The 18,715-nt window shown below is 36.9% G+C and overlaps 1 protein-coding gene across 5 annotated transcripts in view; it reads left to right on the forward strand.

The window, feature by feature from the left end:
• The window catches only part of LOC140526901 (utrophin-like), a 558,532-nt gene that overhangs the window by 48,745 nt on the left and 491,072 nt on the right, over window positions 1–18,715 (forward strand). The window lies entirely within an intron of this gene.

The raw sequence follows: 18,715 nt of genomic DNA on the forward strand, positions 1-18,715 counted from the left end.
GGCATAATCAGCTTTCAATTTGAGTAACCTTGTTTGACCCAACTCAACGAAGACATGTTAAAATACTATCAGAGCTTGAATTAGCCCAGTCTTATCCTACGTTAAAGGAAGCTTTCTTATATTAAACGGAACAGATTGGAACATAATTGGCCTATATACTTTTTAAAAAGCTCTCATAAATGACAATTGCTTTAATATTTAAAAGTTTATTTATATTTTGAGCTTTCAAAAGCTATGGAACTTGTTTTGTGCAAGTTAGTCCCATTTTAAAGGATCCTGAAATTCCTTTACCTTATTGGAATTTTGTTATATTGAATATGGCCTGAAATAAGTGGGCTTTGTGGAGTTTGGAAATGGTTTTGTTCTGTGAAGGTTTTTTTTTTTTTGCTTTGGTGCTGGCAGTTTTCTGAACAGTTTTTGGAATCTTTGCAGCTTTTCACTTTGCTGTTTGCAAGGAGGAACTCACTGAATAATATCAGTCAACTCAAAGATATCCTTTTGTCTCCAAATCATTGAGGCATACATAAAGTAGTTAAATTGTGACTGGCAAATGGTATTGCTATGTCTGGTCTCTATGGGAAGAAAATGGCTTGATGTGTTTACTTAGGTGATAAGTAATTTCTTCTCATCACAAAATCCACCTCATTGAGTCGTCACTCATAGATCTGTTTGTCAGTAGAGACTGAGAACCACATGAACTTTGAGAGTAAAATGCCGTTTATACCTGGCAACCCATTCAGGTTAAGTTGAAGGTATGTAGGTCTTGGCAATGAGAAGAGAAGATGACAAAACTGTTTCTCTCACAGAAATGTTCCAGGAGTAATAAGAGAATGCCTTTCATTTTCTTGGAGAATGTCTGGTTTAAATACAGAACAGTGGTAGCTTTTTATGCAGCCTTATACTGACTTTCCTGGCAAATTAAAATGTGAGGTTTAGCTTTAAGCAATTCATATGTTGTGCTGTTGTAAAGGAAGACCTCAGTGTTTATTATTAGCAAAAATCTGTAATTACATTTATCTTAAATTGTGATATTTTACGTAAAATGTCAGAAATTGTCAGTACCATGAGGTACATGGTGGCTTAAAATCTGGAAACATTCTGAGCATCTTTCATGTCTTACTTTTTGCTATATTTGCCATTCTTTATACATTTTTTGTATAAACAAAGCTGTTTTTTCTTTGTCCTTGAGTTATTACCACATGACCCTGAATGCTTCATTCTCCTGTAAGAATTAATGAGGTACCACATAAAGAGTAAATACTTTTGAGTTACAGAATTACTAATACTTGACTGCCAGGCCTAGAGGCCTGAGGGCTACCCGAGTCTTACTTTACCTATCGCAGGTCTTCGGCTGGCCAAACCGGATAAACGTATGAGAGAAGAGACTTTCCAGAGTTGAACGAGGGTTAGGCTTTATTCAAGGTCTTGGTTACATGTGCAGGGGGAACTCTTCCTTAGGAGAGAGGGAAATCTCCCAAGGAGGCAAAGATCTTACAGTAAGAGAATGAAAGCAGAAGTGGAAGTGGGGAGAGAGGGGAGAGGGAAGAGCGAAGAGAGGAGAGAAGGAAGAGGGGCCTTCTGTCCTGTAAGGGCCCCTCAGCGCTAAGAGCGCCTTCAGGCTTTCCTGACCCTACTTAAGCTCTCTGACAGCATAGTTTGCACCTGAATACCGTGCCTGTTAGACAACAATAGGTGTGCTCAGATCCGGGCCAATCTCGAGGGCGGGGATGCTCTCTCCCAGCGTTTCCCACGGGAAGAGGCGGAAATGCACGAGATAGCTCGGTCTCACACCTCAATTCCCTGCTGTTCCCTGGGGGGCCTCATGAGAACTCTAAGGTTTAGAAGTCCTCACTTTTACCTGCCCGAGACTGTCCACATGGAACTGAGTTTACACCCCCAACAGATTATTACGGGACCATACTATTTAATATTTATCTTTCTCTAAAAGAAAAGCAGCTTAACTTAGTGTATAGAGGACCAGTTTTGAAGCCAGAAAGACCTCAGCTGAAGTTCTTTTTTCTGACACACTATGGTTGCGTGACCATGGGAAAGTCACTCAGTGACTTAATTCAGTGCTCTAGTCACCTCTATACATTGCAGAGAAGGTGCCAGTCTATGTTTGTAGAGGGAGTTACATCACCTGAGAGGTCCCTATACTGATGAAATCATAAGCCTGGCCCCTATCCCTTTCTCCAAAATGTTTTGAGGTATTTATTAAGTTCCCAGTTTTTTTGATATTATTTCAGAATATTCAAACTCTAAAGTGTTAAGTGTAAAAATGACAGTTATAAGGATGTTGGATTAGACCCAATAGTTTTTTGTCTTTTCTCCTCGTCACTTAACTAATTGAGCCATAGTGCAGTAGGAAGGCTCCTGAACATTGAGTCACAGGTTTTGAGTTCAAATATGTACTCTGCCACTCACTAACTTGTGTGACCTTGGACATGTCACTTCATCTCTGTTTCTCAGTTTCCCCATCTAAAATGAGGAGTTTGGACTAGAAGAACCTCTCTAGAGCTACAATCCTATTAATTGCTTTTTATTTTACTTTAACATCTTTGCCTTATCTGAGTTATAAAAAATTATTTTCTTTGTACAATTGTTGTACTTCCAATTGGTTAATGAAAGTAGCTGTGAGAGCGCTTCTTAATTGAATAATTGGTGCCAAGTGTGTAGTTTTGTGAATGTACTGGAAAATCTTACATTTGTAAATTAATATGAAAAGTCTCCACCCCACTGGGATACCACAAACAGACTCCCTGGGTTTTGTGGGGTGAACTGGCACACAACTTTGAGGTTCCTTTTGGTATATAGGCAGCTTTAAAAACAATCTCTTTGTACTTCAGTATAAGTTACTATCAGAAACATATGTGTTCCATTGAAGCCAAGATAGGAATTGCTTTTTTTCTGTTTCTGTGTGTGTGTGTGTGTGTGTGTGTGTGTGTGTGTGTGTGTGTGTGTGTGAGAGAGAGAGAGAGACTTGTGTGGCATCTATTTTTCAAGTTAGAAGAGAGAAGATTGAAAGAATAAGCAAGGATGATAGATAGCCCATTAGGGGCACTTCTGTGTTGTTATTTGATACTGTTCATTTGTATATTTACATCTTGCATATACACACACACACACACACATATGTAGAACATTGATGAAATTATTCTTAAAATATTAAGATAATGGGGAACTATTGGAATAAGAAATATTTTGATAGACCTGTGATTGTTTTGCTATGGATCCTGTCACAATGTCAGAAGTCTCTGGTGTTATAGAAAGTAATTCATATATGACTTCTTCTGGGAGACCACATCATAGGTCATCATAGCCATTGTGCCAAGGGCTTTCCTCCATTCCTCTTTGACATTATGTTGGTACCAATGGAGTGAAAGACTATCCATTCCTCACTCTCACCAGATGATCAACCAAGTTCATTTTCTGGTCATATATCTCTTTAATAATATATTTTACTCTGCTTTGGTACCCAATTCTTCATCATTAGTAGCATGTGGCAGCCTGTTTATGCCTACCATGCATCTCTGTGTTACCCTTGGTTGACCTACAACTTTAATTCTGAAGAATCTGTTGTATTCTATGATTTGCAACTATGTAGTGTCGTCAGAAGAATATTAATTTGAAAAAGATAGGTTTTTTTTTTTTCCAGGAACAATGAGCTTGGGGTTATTGAAAGCTTTGCAAAATTTTCCATGTGCAATTTGATCTGTTCTTTTTATGCTATTTCACCCTTGATCCACTTCATTATCTAGTGGTAGTGTCACAATATAGGTTTTAGAGGTGTAAGGGACTTTAAAGGTGGTGTAGTTCAATCGTTTTTTTCAGATGAAGGAACAAGAGGATAACTGTTAAATGAATTGACATCACGACGCCTTGGATAAATGGAGTCAGGACTTGAACTCTGGGGTTTCTGGCCCCAAATCCTCTGTTCTTTTCATTGCACCATGATCCCATCCTTATGATTGCCTAGGCAAGAGATTCTTTTTTTAGCTTGAGATTTTTTTCTCTTGACAACTGTCATAAAGGGAAAAATGTTGATAAAGTCCAAGTCTGCTATTAAACAAAAATATCATTTTTATATTTGGGAAACTGAAAGATATTGTCATTGACAGACATTAATTAACACAATGAGAAAGCAAGCAATATTATATCAATTATACTTGTGAATCTATAGAAACATTTCCACATTAGCAATATATTTTAAAATAGCAGGAAAAAGAAAGTGAGATTATGCTTCAGTTTGTACTCAGAGTTCATCACTTTTCTCTTTGGAGATGGATAGCATTTCTTCAGCATGAGTTTTTTAGAATTGTCTTGGATCATTGTATTGATTAGACTAGCCAAATCTTTCACAGTGGATCATCACTACAATATTGCTGTCACTGTGCGCAATGACCTCTCAGTTATTCTCACTTCATTTTGCATCAGTTCATACAGATCTTGCAGTGTTGTTTTTTGTTTTGAAACCAACCCCCTCATCATTCCTTGTGGCACAATAGTTTCCCATCACAGTCATATGCCATAACTTTTCCAGCTATTCCCCAACTGATGAACATCCCCTTAGTTTCCAATTCTTTGTCACCATAAAAAGAGCTGCTACAAATATTTTTGTACATATAGGTGCTTTTCTTTTTTCTTTCATCTCTTTGGGATGTAGACCTACTAGTGGTATTGTTAGGTTAAAGAGTATGCACAATTTTATAGCCCTTTGGGTGTAGTTGCAAAATGTTCCCCAGAAAGGTTAGACCAGTTCACTACACCAACAGTTCACTAGTGTGCCTTTCTCCCTTATCCTCTCTAGTATTTGTCATTTCTGATAGATGTGAGGTGGTACCTCAGAACTGTTTTAATTGCCTTTCTTTATTCACTGATGATTTAGAGCATTTTCTTATGTAACTATAGATAGCCTTAACTTCTTCTGAAAACTGCCCATTTTCAGAATATCCTTTGACTATATATCAATTGAGGAATGGCTCTTATTTTTAAAAATCTGACTCAGTTCTGTGCTCAGTATATATTTGAAAAATGAGGCTTTTATCAGAGAAAGTTGCTGTAAAATTTTTTTTATAGTACTTCATTGTCTGTGGTACTTTTTAGTAAAATGTACTTTTTCTGATTATTCCTTTTAATTAGGTTTCTTTTTTCTTTTCCTTTGTCTGAGATCAGACATATTAAATTCTCTCCAGCCCTTTACTTTCACTCTGTTTATGTCTTTTTGGTTCAAGTGTGTCTCTTGTAAACAGCATATTATTGGATTCTGGTTTCAAATTCATTTTGCTATGCATTTGAGTGTTATGGGTGAACTTGTCCCATTCCCATTCACAGTGTCACAGACTTCTTGCTAACCTCTTATATTTTCTTAGATCAGGAAAAAATGTCTTACTGTGACCTTTTGTTGGCTCTGCAGCTTCAAAATTTGATTTCAGGCATTATTTTAAAGTTGTTTAGAGGGGAATATTCAACAAGAGATTTTATTTTTCTTTTGAGAATAATTTGGAAGAACTTTTGAGTGATTATGGATTTCATTTAGGAGGCTCTTTGTTATTCCAGGGCTTGATACAATTAGCACAATGTCATCTACAATCTGGAACATTTGTAGTATCTCACTCATTATAGGAAATCCCTCTTTCATTTAGATTTGTCATGTGGGAAAGGAGTAAACACCTTTGGTTTTTTGCTTCTCTGTTTTATGCCTCACTTGATACTAATAATCAAAGGGTCATCAAAGAAAGTTATTTGTGTCCTTGAATCATTCAAGCATATACATGGAAAACACTGTTTCAGAAGAGAGATTTTAATAAAGGTTACATTTTGCTTCACTGGATCAAATGCTTTTTTAATATTCAACACACAATAAAGGTAGTTGGATCTTGTATTCTCTGGACTTATCATTCATTTGCATGACTGTAAAAATATTATATGCTAGAGAATGCCATTTTTGAAAGCCTGCCAAGTTCTTTTTCATATATTACTGCAGAATCCCTTTGATTCTTATGTGGATTATTATCATAGGGGCTTTGTAAAGATAAAAAGGTAAGCATCTGAGTCAGTATCAGTAGATAGTGATAATTTCTTAATTGCTTTTTTCTGGAGTAATATCATCTGTTTTTTTCTGATTATTTTGTATTTTTTGTATTATTTTTCTGATTATTTTGTATTTTTTCATTCGGATATCTTGTGAACCAATTGTTCAACATCGTATGAACTACACGGTTTTGAGCATAGATCTCTCTTTGTATATTTGAGACGAACAACTGAACTAGACCTGTTGTTTCCTTTTGTGCCACTTCTGCTTCCTTAAACCATATTGGTGATTTAGAGTCCAAATATGGTAGCTCTACCACAGAGACAGTATTTTGTCATAGAAATGTTGAAAGATTTTTTCCGTCTTTTTTGTTTGTTTGTTGCCTGTTTCCAGTTTCATGTTTAAATACCCTCTAGATGATGTGGTGTAATGCAGTTTTTTGCCAAGTTTTCTTAAACTTGTTTTCCCTCTACCATATCTCATTGCTTTGTGAAGTGATACTTGTAATTTTCCTCTGTAAGATTCAGTTCAACAAGCATTTATTATAGACACTCTTGTAGGAGCTGAAGAATAAAAGACAGAAGTCAAAGGTTCAAACAACTTATATTTTTAGTGGAGGAAGACATTGTGTACATTGATAAGGTGTTATGAAATATATACAGAATTTTAGTTTCAAGGGGCACTAACAACTAAGAGAATAAGGGGGGAAAAGACCTGTTGTAGGAATTTGAATTTCATTTGAGCCTTGAAGGAAGCTAGGAATTCCAACAGGTAAGAGGTATGGAAAGAGTATTTTGGGCAGGCAGGGAAGCCTGTGCAAAGATAGGGAGGGAGGAGATGGACTATTTGGAGAGTAGCACCTAAACCAGTTTGACTGAAACTTGGGAGTGTAAGATAGAGTAATATATAATCTGATGGTAAAGATAGACCAAACCAGATTGTGAAGGACTTTTAAAAATTATTTTATATTTTGGAACCATATTGCTGCTACTGCTACATATACACATGCATATATAAAGACATACACATATATAGATCTATGTGTATGTATGTATGTGTGTATATGTATATGCATATATATTGAACCTCACAATAACCCTGTGAAGAAGGTTATTTCCTACATTTTACAAAGGATAAAACTGAGACTGAGAGAGATTCAGTGACTTACCTAGGATCACAAAGTTTTTCAGGTAGAATTTGAACTCTTGGCTATCATATTTAAGAGGAGGTTGAGCACATTTGTTTTTTTAAGCTGAGGTGGTTTCAAGGTTCTTTTGTCCTCCTTGTTGTGACTGTTGATTTACTGCAGTGAAAATTTCTTCAGAAATGATGATGATGATGATGGGGTTGCGTTAATGTCTGTTCTTTTCTTCAAATGGATAAATGAAAGAAGAAATATATATATATATGCATATATGTATAGACATACTGATACTAAGTTTTTGTGGAAATAGATTTGCCCTGCTAAGAATGAAAGCTATTTAAAATTCTAGTCAAAGTTGCACTTTATGGAACTTTTGTGAAAATTTTAAATTTGGTTTTCCGCTCTATAGTCCAAAAATTATGTGTACAACTTTCTATAATCTGAGAGTTTTTAGTTTGTAAATGGAAAGAGAATTCCCAAGTTCTAAAATGAAGTAATATAATTTTATGCCAAATTCAGTTTCAGTATTTTTAAGTTTTCATTGAATTTAGAATGAATACTCTAATCACTTGTATAATATTTTCCAAATAATAAAATCAGTGTGTAACAAGATATAAAATAATTAATATTTGTTAAATTTGTTTAGTAGTATATAGATTTCTGATTTTTTAAAGTATTAAAGTAAGAGATTCACTTGTGATTTAAGTTTTAATAACCTTATTTACTTAGGAATAATCTTACAGATTGGCATCAGATTTCTTTACTTAAATGAGTTTAAAACCTTTGTTCCAAGATTGTAACTGAATGTGGTTTAGTGAAGTGCTAATGTAATGAGAGAACCTTAATCTGATAGAACCGTTTTAGTGAAACTTAAAAAACCAACAAACCAACTGAAACATCCTAAATCTAGGCCACGAAAGACGTCAAAATGTTTTCTGTGTCTTGATTGCATCAGGATTCTTTTTGGGGCTGCATATTCTTTAATATCCAAGAGTATAGATATATGTATTTTTGGAAACCAGATTAAAAAGAAATCTTTGAGTGATTCTTGTGTCAGCTTTTAACTTTTTCAAGGTTGTTGCCTCTTTTCTTTCAAATGATCTGTTGCTTGCTGCTGTTAAGACCAGGCAGCATAATAATTTCTCACTTTTGCTACCTTGAACAAGCTGTCTGACTTTGGAAATCACCTCTTTGTGCTTGTGAATTCCAAATATACAAGCTATTTTAAGACAATTTTCTTCCTCCTCACGTTACAGGCAAACGTTTTCCATATTGCCAGTGTTTATGTGAGTGTTTTCTGTTAGATGTTTTGAAATGTGTAGTACATTTAGCACATGAGTAATGAAACACAAATGCAAAGAACTAAGAATTCTCTGGGTGCACTGAGGTAAGAATGAATAGATGATCAAACTGAATACCAAAATCCTAGACCTAGATCGAAAATCCTGTGTATCCAATGTACAAACCTTCTGTTTTCTGCATACAAACAACTCATTGCTTGTTTTTATTTTTTCATATATACCCCTGACATGTGTGCATGTATGTGTATATACTTGTAAACATATATGTATGTAGATACACATACACACACATAGAAATAAAAATTTTATACTGCCCTCATCACCCCTTGACAAACCTGGAAATTTTAGAGAACCTGTGGGTTCAGAATTGGAAGAAAGAGATTCTGGGAAGACAAACCTAATGGGAACAGCTTAGGAGAGTCAGTTGTGTTGGCATCCTGCCCCCCAACATTACCCTTTCCCCAGTGTTTTAATTTCACTCTGCCAGCAGTGCCAGAAATAGTACCAATTAAAGGTTTATGTGGATTAACAACTGGCTTCTTAAAAACGTGAATATCATGGGTTTATAGTAGGATCAATTAGTTCAACACTAATTACTGTCTTGTCCACACATAAATTGAGTTTATCTGCATAGTGGTTTTTTTTTTTTTTGTGAGAAGAAGCAGTAGGCAGTTTTTTTTCCCTAGCTTGGAGCCCTTTGAAAGTTGGGCAGACCTGAGTGGGGTATTAGAATATTTTATGTAAAAAGCATCAAAAACTCCATTTGTTCTGGGGAATGTAGTCAGTTTGAGATAGATCAGCTGGAAGAGTGTATCCAAAGGAACAACTAAAAACACTCAGAATTTCTGAGGGGGACTGAATGGGGATCAATGAGCAGCTTGGTCAAAATAGTACCAAGTGATCCAGAGAAAGGGAATTGCTAGGGAGGATGTTCTGGCCACCTATACCTTTTTTATGTCCTGCTTTCTGAAGGAAGGGCAGCTGTCATGCTCAGTGGCCTTGATATAATGGGGCTTTACAATGATACAGGGTGTGTGTGTGTGTTTCTCTAGAGAGAGGGAATACAGAAAGGGATATGGAAGGAAAAAGATATGTGTATGTACACATGCATTTCAAAATCTTAAATAATTTACAAATAGAAGTAGAAAATGTGCCGCCCTTGTGCTGTCCCCCTTCCCTGCCCCAGTGCCTTGAAGGGAAGAATGGTTTCACGTTCAGCTTTAGAGTTGCAGCATCTAATTCATGCTATGTTTCCTGGAATTGAGTCAAATTTAACATTATTCCTCAGGAATTTTTAGAAAGTGAGATAAAGGAGCTGTATTAGGCAACACAGGTAAAGAGTTGGCCTCCGAGTTCACAGGGATGTAGATTCAGGATTCACCTGTGACACGTGGCTTATGTATGATGCTGGCAAGTCACTTGATTTTCAGTGTCCCAGGCAGCTCTAAGACTATTGAATTCCAAAGCAGGTGCCTTCTACATTGGTAGAAGGAATTTCCACATTGTTCCTTATATCATTGAAGTTACAGGTTCAGTACCTTCAGCTTCCCCCCCCAAAAATTCCCCCAAACCTTTAGACTATACTAGTCTAAGCTTATTAGTTTTTGGATAGGCATGTCAGTTACTAGGTTGATTAGGAAAATAATGTATAAAATGTATACGTGGATTTTAGTAAAGAATTTGACAAAGTTTTTCATGATAATCCTATGGATAAAGTAGGAGAATGTGGGGAGGAATAATGGTACACTTAGGCAGATTTTTAATTGATTCATTGACTGAAAGAGTGTTTGATTAATGGAAAGATATCAGCCTTGACAGAGTCCTTTGGTGGAGTGCAATAAGGTTTTCTTCTGAGTCTTGTCCTGTTCAATATTTTTATCAGCAAATCAGATATAAGTATTGATGAAATGATTATTAGATTCCAAATAGGCAAGGAGCTGTGAGAGGTAGCTAATAAGGAGGATGACCAAATTAGTATCCAGAAAAGCATTTCAGGCAGGACTTAGTCTAATAATGATATTAAGTAGGGATAAATGTAAATCCCTGCACTTAAAAAAATCAGTTACAAATATAGCATAGGAGAACTGTGGCTATACAGCATGTCATATGAAAAAGAACTGGGAATTTAAAGCGATGTAAGTATATATGTGGCTATTGATGAATTATCTTTCAAAAACTAAAAACTGTTACTTGATCTTGGATTGATTAAAAGGAAAAATATACTATCTGTAAAAAAAGGAGATAATTCTGCAATGTATAATCAGTTTATTTTGCTTTGGTTTAACCACATTTGTAGTAGTTTGTTCAGTTTGGGGTGCCATAGTTCTGGTGGACTATTGCTTAATATTAGCACCTTAAGAGGAGAGGGCCCAGGATGGTGAGGGGACCTACTATCTTGTTATATGAGGGTGGACTTAAGGAACTGCGGGTATCTAACCTGGTGTATCAGTATGCACCCCAACATACACAGTGGAGCTTGCTATCATAGGTTCTTAGATCTGCATTCATAAAAGGAAAGGCAGCTTTTGAGGGGTTAACAATCACTTTAATTAAGCACATATATCATTCCTTTAACCAAGAACATATTTCATTCACCTACTTCAGGGGAGTCAGCACCTTGAATTTCAAAGAAAATACAGAGAAATCAAAGATCAACAGACATGGCTTCCTGTTCCTGAGTTCAACAGACAGGTCCAACTGTTTGACCATAGTTACCAAAGAGGAAAGCACTGGCATCTGGGTTTTTGAAGGGGGGGTGGGAGGGGCTCCTTTAGCGGCTTCCCAGAGTCCTCATCTGGCCAAACAAATACTTCCAGTAAGCCCCAAAGTAAAACCTCAAATCATACCTTTTTTAGAGCCAGAGGACATCCCAACCCTTGAGAACCAGGGCCTCATTAACAAAAGGCTTGGAGTCTTCCCACAAATCTTCCCTAATCAAACTCCCATTAATGGGAGACCCATTAGGTAGGGAAGATTTTTAATCACATTAAAATAATTAACAATACAAATACATATACTGTTTCTAGTTAAAGAAACTCTTGTTTCTGTACTTGACTCCTAGTAATGAAGGCAAGATTCAATCACAGGCACTTGATTACACTAAAACAAAAACAGCAAAAGATCCTATTTTGCTTGCTATCACACTTGGAGAAGACTTATAAGGAATATGATTGCTATTGTTAAATACTTGTAAGATTGCCATATAAAAAAAAGGATTAGACTTGGGTTGTTTGGATCTAGACGGTGAAAAGAAGCAATTACAAGGAAATAGATTCTTGGATCAGAACAAAGAAAAACTTCTTAATGTAGAGCTATCCAAGACTGTTATGGGTCATGTTTTGAGAGAATTAATTTTCTCATTACCAGAAATATTCAAGCACAGATTTGATAATCATTTGTCTACAGTATTATAACTGGGACCTGTTCATTTGGTTAGGGCTTGAAATAACCTCTAGACTTACAAGGGTTCTGTTCATATAATTCTGGCTAGTATTATTACATTATTAGTTACATTATGGCTTAACTAACTAGTCTATTGTCAACTAGCTTTGGAAACCTCAGCATTTATAACATTAATTTCTCTGTTCTGAATTCCAGACAACAAAATTGATAGCAAATATTTGCATATGCTTTTTCTTATGGAGGCAGGTAGGTATTAGAGTGGGCAGAACGCTTGGCCCGTAAATCAGGAAGAACTGAGTTACAATCCAGCCTCAGATAACTTCTTAGTGGTGTGACTCTAAGCAAGTCACTTAACTACTGTTCAGTTTCCTCAGCTGAAAAATGGGGGTAACAACAGCACCTACCTCCCAGGATTGTTGTGAGGATCAAATGAGATAATATTTATAACTCACTTAGCACAGTCCCTGGCACATAGTGATGTTGTTAAGTTATCTCAGACTCTTTGTGACACCATTCAGTGTTTTCTTGGCAAAGATGCTTGCCATTTCCTTCTCCACCTCATTTTACAGATGAGGAAACTGAGGCAAATAGATTAAGGTCACATAACTAGCAAGTGCCTAAGGCCAGATTAGAACTCAGGAAGATGAATTACTGACTCCAGGCCCAGTACTAGATGCTTAATAAATGCTTATTTTCTTTCCTTCCTTCTCCCCTCCCCCTTTATAGAAGATGAATCTGATTAGAGTTTCCTAAGATGATTATATAACTATCTAGTGCCATAGGATTAGAGTTGGTGGAAATTTAAGAATTCTCTAGAGCAACTGCTTTGTTTTACAGAAGAATAAATTTAACTATAGAGACCACTTGACTTGCCCAAGGATGCCCGAGTAGTATATAACAAAGTTCAGACTCAGGTCTCCTTATTCCAAAATCTGGTGCTTTTCCCACTAAAACATAGAATTTAACATCTTGAAGAGTTCTTAGGAATCTAGTTCAGCTCCTCAATTTCAACGAGGAGGAAACTGACACCCAGAGAGGTTCTGATTTACCTAAGGTCATGTAACTAGTCTAGAGTTGGGATTAGAATCCAGTTCTTTTAGTTCTTTAGCAAGTTTAGTATAATTGCCATTATATCTTGCTGCCTCACCAGTTGACCCTTATATCTTAAAACAATGATTACAATATCTAATATAATAGAGTCTAAAGAGTTCTCAAACTTCTATAACTAATGAATAATTTAAAAAATTAAGCTTCCCAAATGATTCAATTTTGACTCCCATTGAAATAAATTATAAGAAGAGTTTTTGGATTTCCAAAAGAGATGCTCTGTTTACTTTTCTAGTACAGTAGTCTTGCTCCTAGCATTCTGGAGGTCCTCTCATGGAATACAATGGATAGGTTCTAAAGTATGCATAAGGTAAAAAATGCATTTAGTCAGAATTATTCTTGAAAATCTCTTAAGTAAATCATGAGGTATAGAATTGCATCTTTATTTTTCATTTTTAAAACTAAATTTTGTTTTAAAGAAAAATCTGCCCTGTGTCCCATCTCTTTAGAGAAAACTTCTACAAAACTTTTTATTTAGACTCATTGCCTCACAATCCCTCCTACTTACTTTTCAGCTTCTTATGATTTGGCTTCTGATCCCACTGGAATGAAATTTGTTTCTCCAAGATTTTTAACCTCTTAATTGCTAAATCCAGTAGCTTTTTTTTTAGCCTTCATCTTTCCTGACCTCTCTGCAACACCTGACCATGTTGACCATTTTCCCTTCCCCCTCCTCTATTCTAGGTACTTTCTCTTTCCTAATTTTTTGGCAAAACTTCTCTTTCCTGATTCCTTTATGACTAATCCTTTCTCAGTCTTCTTTCTACCTTTTCAAGATATGTGCCTTTCAAAAATCTCCTTTGCAAGATCGTCATTGTTGACCGGTACAGATGGGGCTACCTTATATCTCCGTTTTTAACCCCTCTCTTTTCCTACATTCTCTTGGGCTGTTATCAGCTTCCAGGAATTCAACTAGGGATCCTCTCAATAAATGTCTCTCAAATGTCTATATCCAGTCATGATTCCTTTGAGCTCCAGTTTTGCATTACCAACTTCCTGCTTAATATCTTTACTTAGATATACCATGGGCATTTCAAACTCAACATGTTTGAAACATCATTTATGAACTTTCTCCTTTACCGATCTTTCTTCCTATCTTCCCTATTTCTTTAGAGGGTACCATCATCCTTCCATTCTCCCAGGTTTGTGACCTCTGAGCCATCTTAACCTTTTCTTCTTCTTTATCTCTCTCCATATCTCATCAGGTGCTAAGTCTTACCACTTACCTCTACAACATCTCCTGTATCAGTATCCTTCTCCCTACTTTTGAGGGCTGATGCCTAATTCAGGCATTCATCACCTTTTGCCTTTATCACTGTAATAATTGTGTTCCTTATATTCATTCTTTAGACTACACAGCTGCCTTGTTTATATTCCCAAGGCACAAGACTGACCAAGTAATTCCCCTGTGCAAGATGCTTTAACTACTCCCTATTCTCTCTAAGATAAAATTCAAATTCCTTTGTTATATCTTAAAGACCTTTCCAATCTGGTTCCACCTGATCTGTCCAGGCAGATTACTCATTACTCACTGCATTCACTCTTGTATTCTTGTCAAACTAGCTTCCTTGTTGTTCTTTGTTCATAGTATTCCGTCTCCCACATCCATACCTCTGAATGGGTTGTACCTTGCTTAGAATTCTCTCCTTCTGATCCTCCACTTTTGGTAATCGTTTTCTTTTAGGTTCAGCTCTGTTGCCACTTGCTGCAAGCTACTTCACTTGGTTTCCCCCACTTGTTAGTGCTTAGCTCTGTTGGCATTTATTTTGTATTTGTTTGCATTTACTTTTCTGCATCAATGTTGTTTTCCCCAGTAGGATGAAATCTCTTGGTGGGCAGGGTCCACTTGTTTTTTTTTTTGTATTCCCTGAAATCTCGGCAAAAGGCCTGATATGTAGTATGGGCTTAATACGTCCTTGTCGAATTGAATCCTCTTCTTTCTCTTTCCTTCTATCCATATGAGTTGGGTGAGATTGGGGTTAGTAGCCAAGTGGTTGAGATGTCCCCATTTATTATCAGGTCCTAAACAAAACTGAAGGGTTTGTTTTCGTTACCCTTCTGCCTCCTTTTCTAGGTCGCTTTGCCCTACTCCTGTAGCCTTCTGGTTTCCCAGAACTCCTCCATCCCACTCACCTGTCCTTTCAATAAAAGGTTGTGTCTTATGGTATTAGTCTGCCAAGTTAGGTTTGGATTGTCTGATTAAAGTAATTCCTACTAAGGTTTGAATGACCAGAGCTCCTGGGGCATTTATATTTTAAAAGAATCAAAGGAATTATAGGATCATAGAAGTGGAGCTAGATGAGAATTTCAGAGGCCATCTAACTTACCCCCTTTCCCTTCATAATCATAGGCCTAGGAAGTTTAAGTGAAATGACTTGCCCAAGGTCACATAGATAGTACATTTCAGATTTGAACCAAAATCCAACTCTAGATCATTGTTCTTTCTAGAGTAGAATAATAAAAGGCAGCCAGGTATGCAGTGAATAGTGTTAAATCTGGACTCAGGAAGACCCTAGTTTAAATACAACCTCATATACTTGCTAGCCGAATGACCCTGGTAAAGTCACTTAACTTCTGTTTGCTTCAGTTTCCTTATCTATAAAATAGAGAAAATAACAGCACTTATCACCCGGATAGGATCTTGTGAGGATCAAATGATATATATGCAAAACACTGAGCATGTTGCCTGGCATATATGGGAGATGCTTAATAAGCATTTTTTTCTTCCTGTACCACAATGAGCATGTAATTGATGGGATGGAGATAGAGATAGGGACAGAGCCTTTGAGTTCACTGGTGAGGAAACTCACTCTGCTAATGGAGTTTGGACTTTCTCTCCACTTTATAGCCTTAGAGAATTGCCTAGAGAAGGAGAGGTTCAGCGACTCAGTGACTGTCCAGGGTCAGACAGCCGTTCTTTGTCAGAAGTAGGATTTTGAACCCATATCTGTATTCACATCATACTGTCATGATGGAAAGCACAGAGAAAATATTTTCCCCACGTTTTGGTGTATACAGGGTATAAATTTATTGAAATTAGCCTTAAAGCTGCATTCTGTTACCTATATTAATTCCCCTCCCCAGCAAACAAAGTGTCAACTTTGGGGAGAGAATGTGGGTTGTTAATACAGTAGCAGTAGGAATATTGTTGTGAATTGGGAGGCCTTCAGTAGTTGAACTGGTAAAATGTTGGTGACAGTAGCCTGGCTAAGTTTTCTTGAGAGATTTGGTGGGACTCAGGAGTGTTTTAGTCTGGGGTTAAAAAAAAATCAGAAAATAGAAATTTGGGGCTTATATTTTAATCATGACAGAGATATCTTGATACTTTCAGTTACTTAATTTAAACGATACTAGAACTCCAGTAAAATCCTGCTCCGATTCCTTATTGTGACATTTCAGAGATCTCGTTTTTTGCCAGTGCTGCACAAGCTCTGGCAAGTTTTAGCATTTCAGTTTGGAAATGCTTTAAGTATGTCTCAGTGGTAGGCTCTTTGAAAAATACTGATGCCTTGTTTTTAAACAGCGTAGTAATTTTCCAGTGTGCAATCCTTACCTCCAAAGAAAGAGATAAGAGAAGATTGAAGAGTCGAGCAGATATGTCTTACAGTGTGTATAACATACTGTACTCATAGTCTCCTATCAGTCTTCTGAAAGGAGGAACGTTTATCTCATTATCTGACATATACTCTGGGGAGAGAATATGAGTTGTTAACACAGTTGCACTAGGAATATTGTTCTGAATAGTAGAACTTGTAAAATGGTGGATATAATATAGCCTTGATAAATTTTCTTGAGAGATTTGATAGGGAGAGGAGTGTTTTGGTTTGGGGCTAAAATAAATGATCAGTCTTGGACCAAGATCAGTGATTACATTTAATCTAAGTTCAGCTGTTTTGTAGTATTTATGTTTTAAAAAAACCACTAAAACTTTTTGGCTGTTGCTCAGGAAGACTATTATCTAAGTTGTAGAAAGGTGTTTGCAATCTATGTACCAGCTGTAATCTCAGATCCTTCTCAAATAGTATGGTACCAGGAAATCTATGCAAGATTTCTCTACTTTCTCCCTTAAAATGTTTGCTGAATTCTCTCGTATCCAGAAAAACTTAATTCTCTCTAAAGAATCCTCTTTTTATATCACAAGATGAAAATACTGAAACATTGTTTTCATTTCAGAATGAGTATTACAGGGTCTGCATTGATAGAAGGAGTCTCCTCACCCCAAGTTAGTTACTTATATAGAGGAAAGCATAATTTCTGGTCCTCTGTACACTGTATCCCTCCAAAAAAGGGAGAGAAAGACGAGAGAGAGAGAGAGAGAGAGAGAGAGAGAGAGAGAGAGAGAGAGAGAGAGAGAGAGAGACAGAGAGAGACAGAGACAGAGACAGAGACAGAGACAGAGAGACAGAGACAGAGAGAGACAGAGAGAGAGAGACAGAGAGAGAGAGAGTGGGAGAGAGAGAGTGAGACAGAGAAAGAGAGAGAGAGACAGAGAGAGACAGAGAGAGAGAGAGAGGTGTTAGGGAATTTAGGAGATGAGTAATTGTTTTTTCTGTGTATAAGGAACTTGAATGTTAGTAGCAGAACTACATCTCCCCACCCCCACCACCCCTCTGCGCCAAGTAAGTACTTTGTCACTAGTCCAATTTTTAAAGTGATAGGTTTAGTGTCTGGCAGCCACTTTGACAGAGCAGTACAGTGTGAGGCTGTGTACTGAGGCCAGAAGGAATGTAATCCTTCTGGTCAGGGAAGTTTTGGGAAAGACTCATCTATGCACTTTCCCCTTAGCACAGGAGCCCAGTTTTCCACTCAGCTTAGTGAAAAAACACATTCTTCTAACCGAGAAGTCAGGAATCTGTTTTTGTAATTTCAATTAAAACTGGGCAGTTTTAAATTCATTTGAAAAAGAAGTTGGTTAGTAGGGAAGAATGCAGTTCACATCAGAATTTCCTAAGAGGATATCTGTTTTTTAGAGACCATATTAAGCATCTCCTATGGGGATTGAGGCCTTGCTTGGTATCTTGTGCTTTATACAATGGTGCCCAACCCTTCCTTCTTGGCTGTGAGCTAAAAGAAATGTGAATCAGGGTCATAGTGCATGGATGAGATCTAGTGTGCAGAGAAGGAACTTGACTTCAGAGATGAAATTTAAGGAAAAAAAAACATTTCTCAATAGTGTGATAACCAGAGAACTCCAAATGAGGTGATAACCAGAACACTGGACTGTGGAAGTCGGGAAGATCAGGATTCAGGTTCTGCCGCAGACACTTCCTAACGTGATGACCTTGGACAAATTGCTTAACTTCTCGCAGTCTCAGTTTCCTCATCTGTGAAATGAGTGGGTTGCCCTGGATGGTCCCTTCCTGCTCTGCATTTTTAAGACTCTTATCTCACCATTGACACTTTGCTTCTCAATCTGGAACAATTCTTTTTAATTGTTTCTTGGGAGTAAAAATCCTCATTAATGCCAGAGGTTATGTTGAAGGGATTAGATGTATGAAAATCAGCTTTTCTGTGTGGAAGATGTTTCTAAAAGATTGTGCCTGGTCTTTGAAATTAAAGTTAGGGTGAATATCATCTTTGCCAGGAAGTCTAGACAACTAATATTCATATAGCACTTGAAATATGCTCTCATTGAATCCTTATAACAACCTCTGAGATAAATACTACAGGTACTTTATCCCCATTTTGTTTTTGTTTGCTGTTTTTAGTTATGTCCAACTCTTGTGACCC

The sequence above is a fragment of the Notamacropus eugenii genome, chromosome 2, assembly GCF_028372415.1.
Source record: "Notamacropus eugenii isolate mMacEug1 chromosome 2, mMacEug1.pri_v2, whole genome shotgun sequence".
Classification (NCBI taxonomy): Eukaryota; Metazoa; Chordata; class Mammalia; order Diprotodontia; family Macropodidae; genus Notamacropus; species Notamacropus eugenii.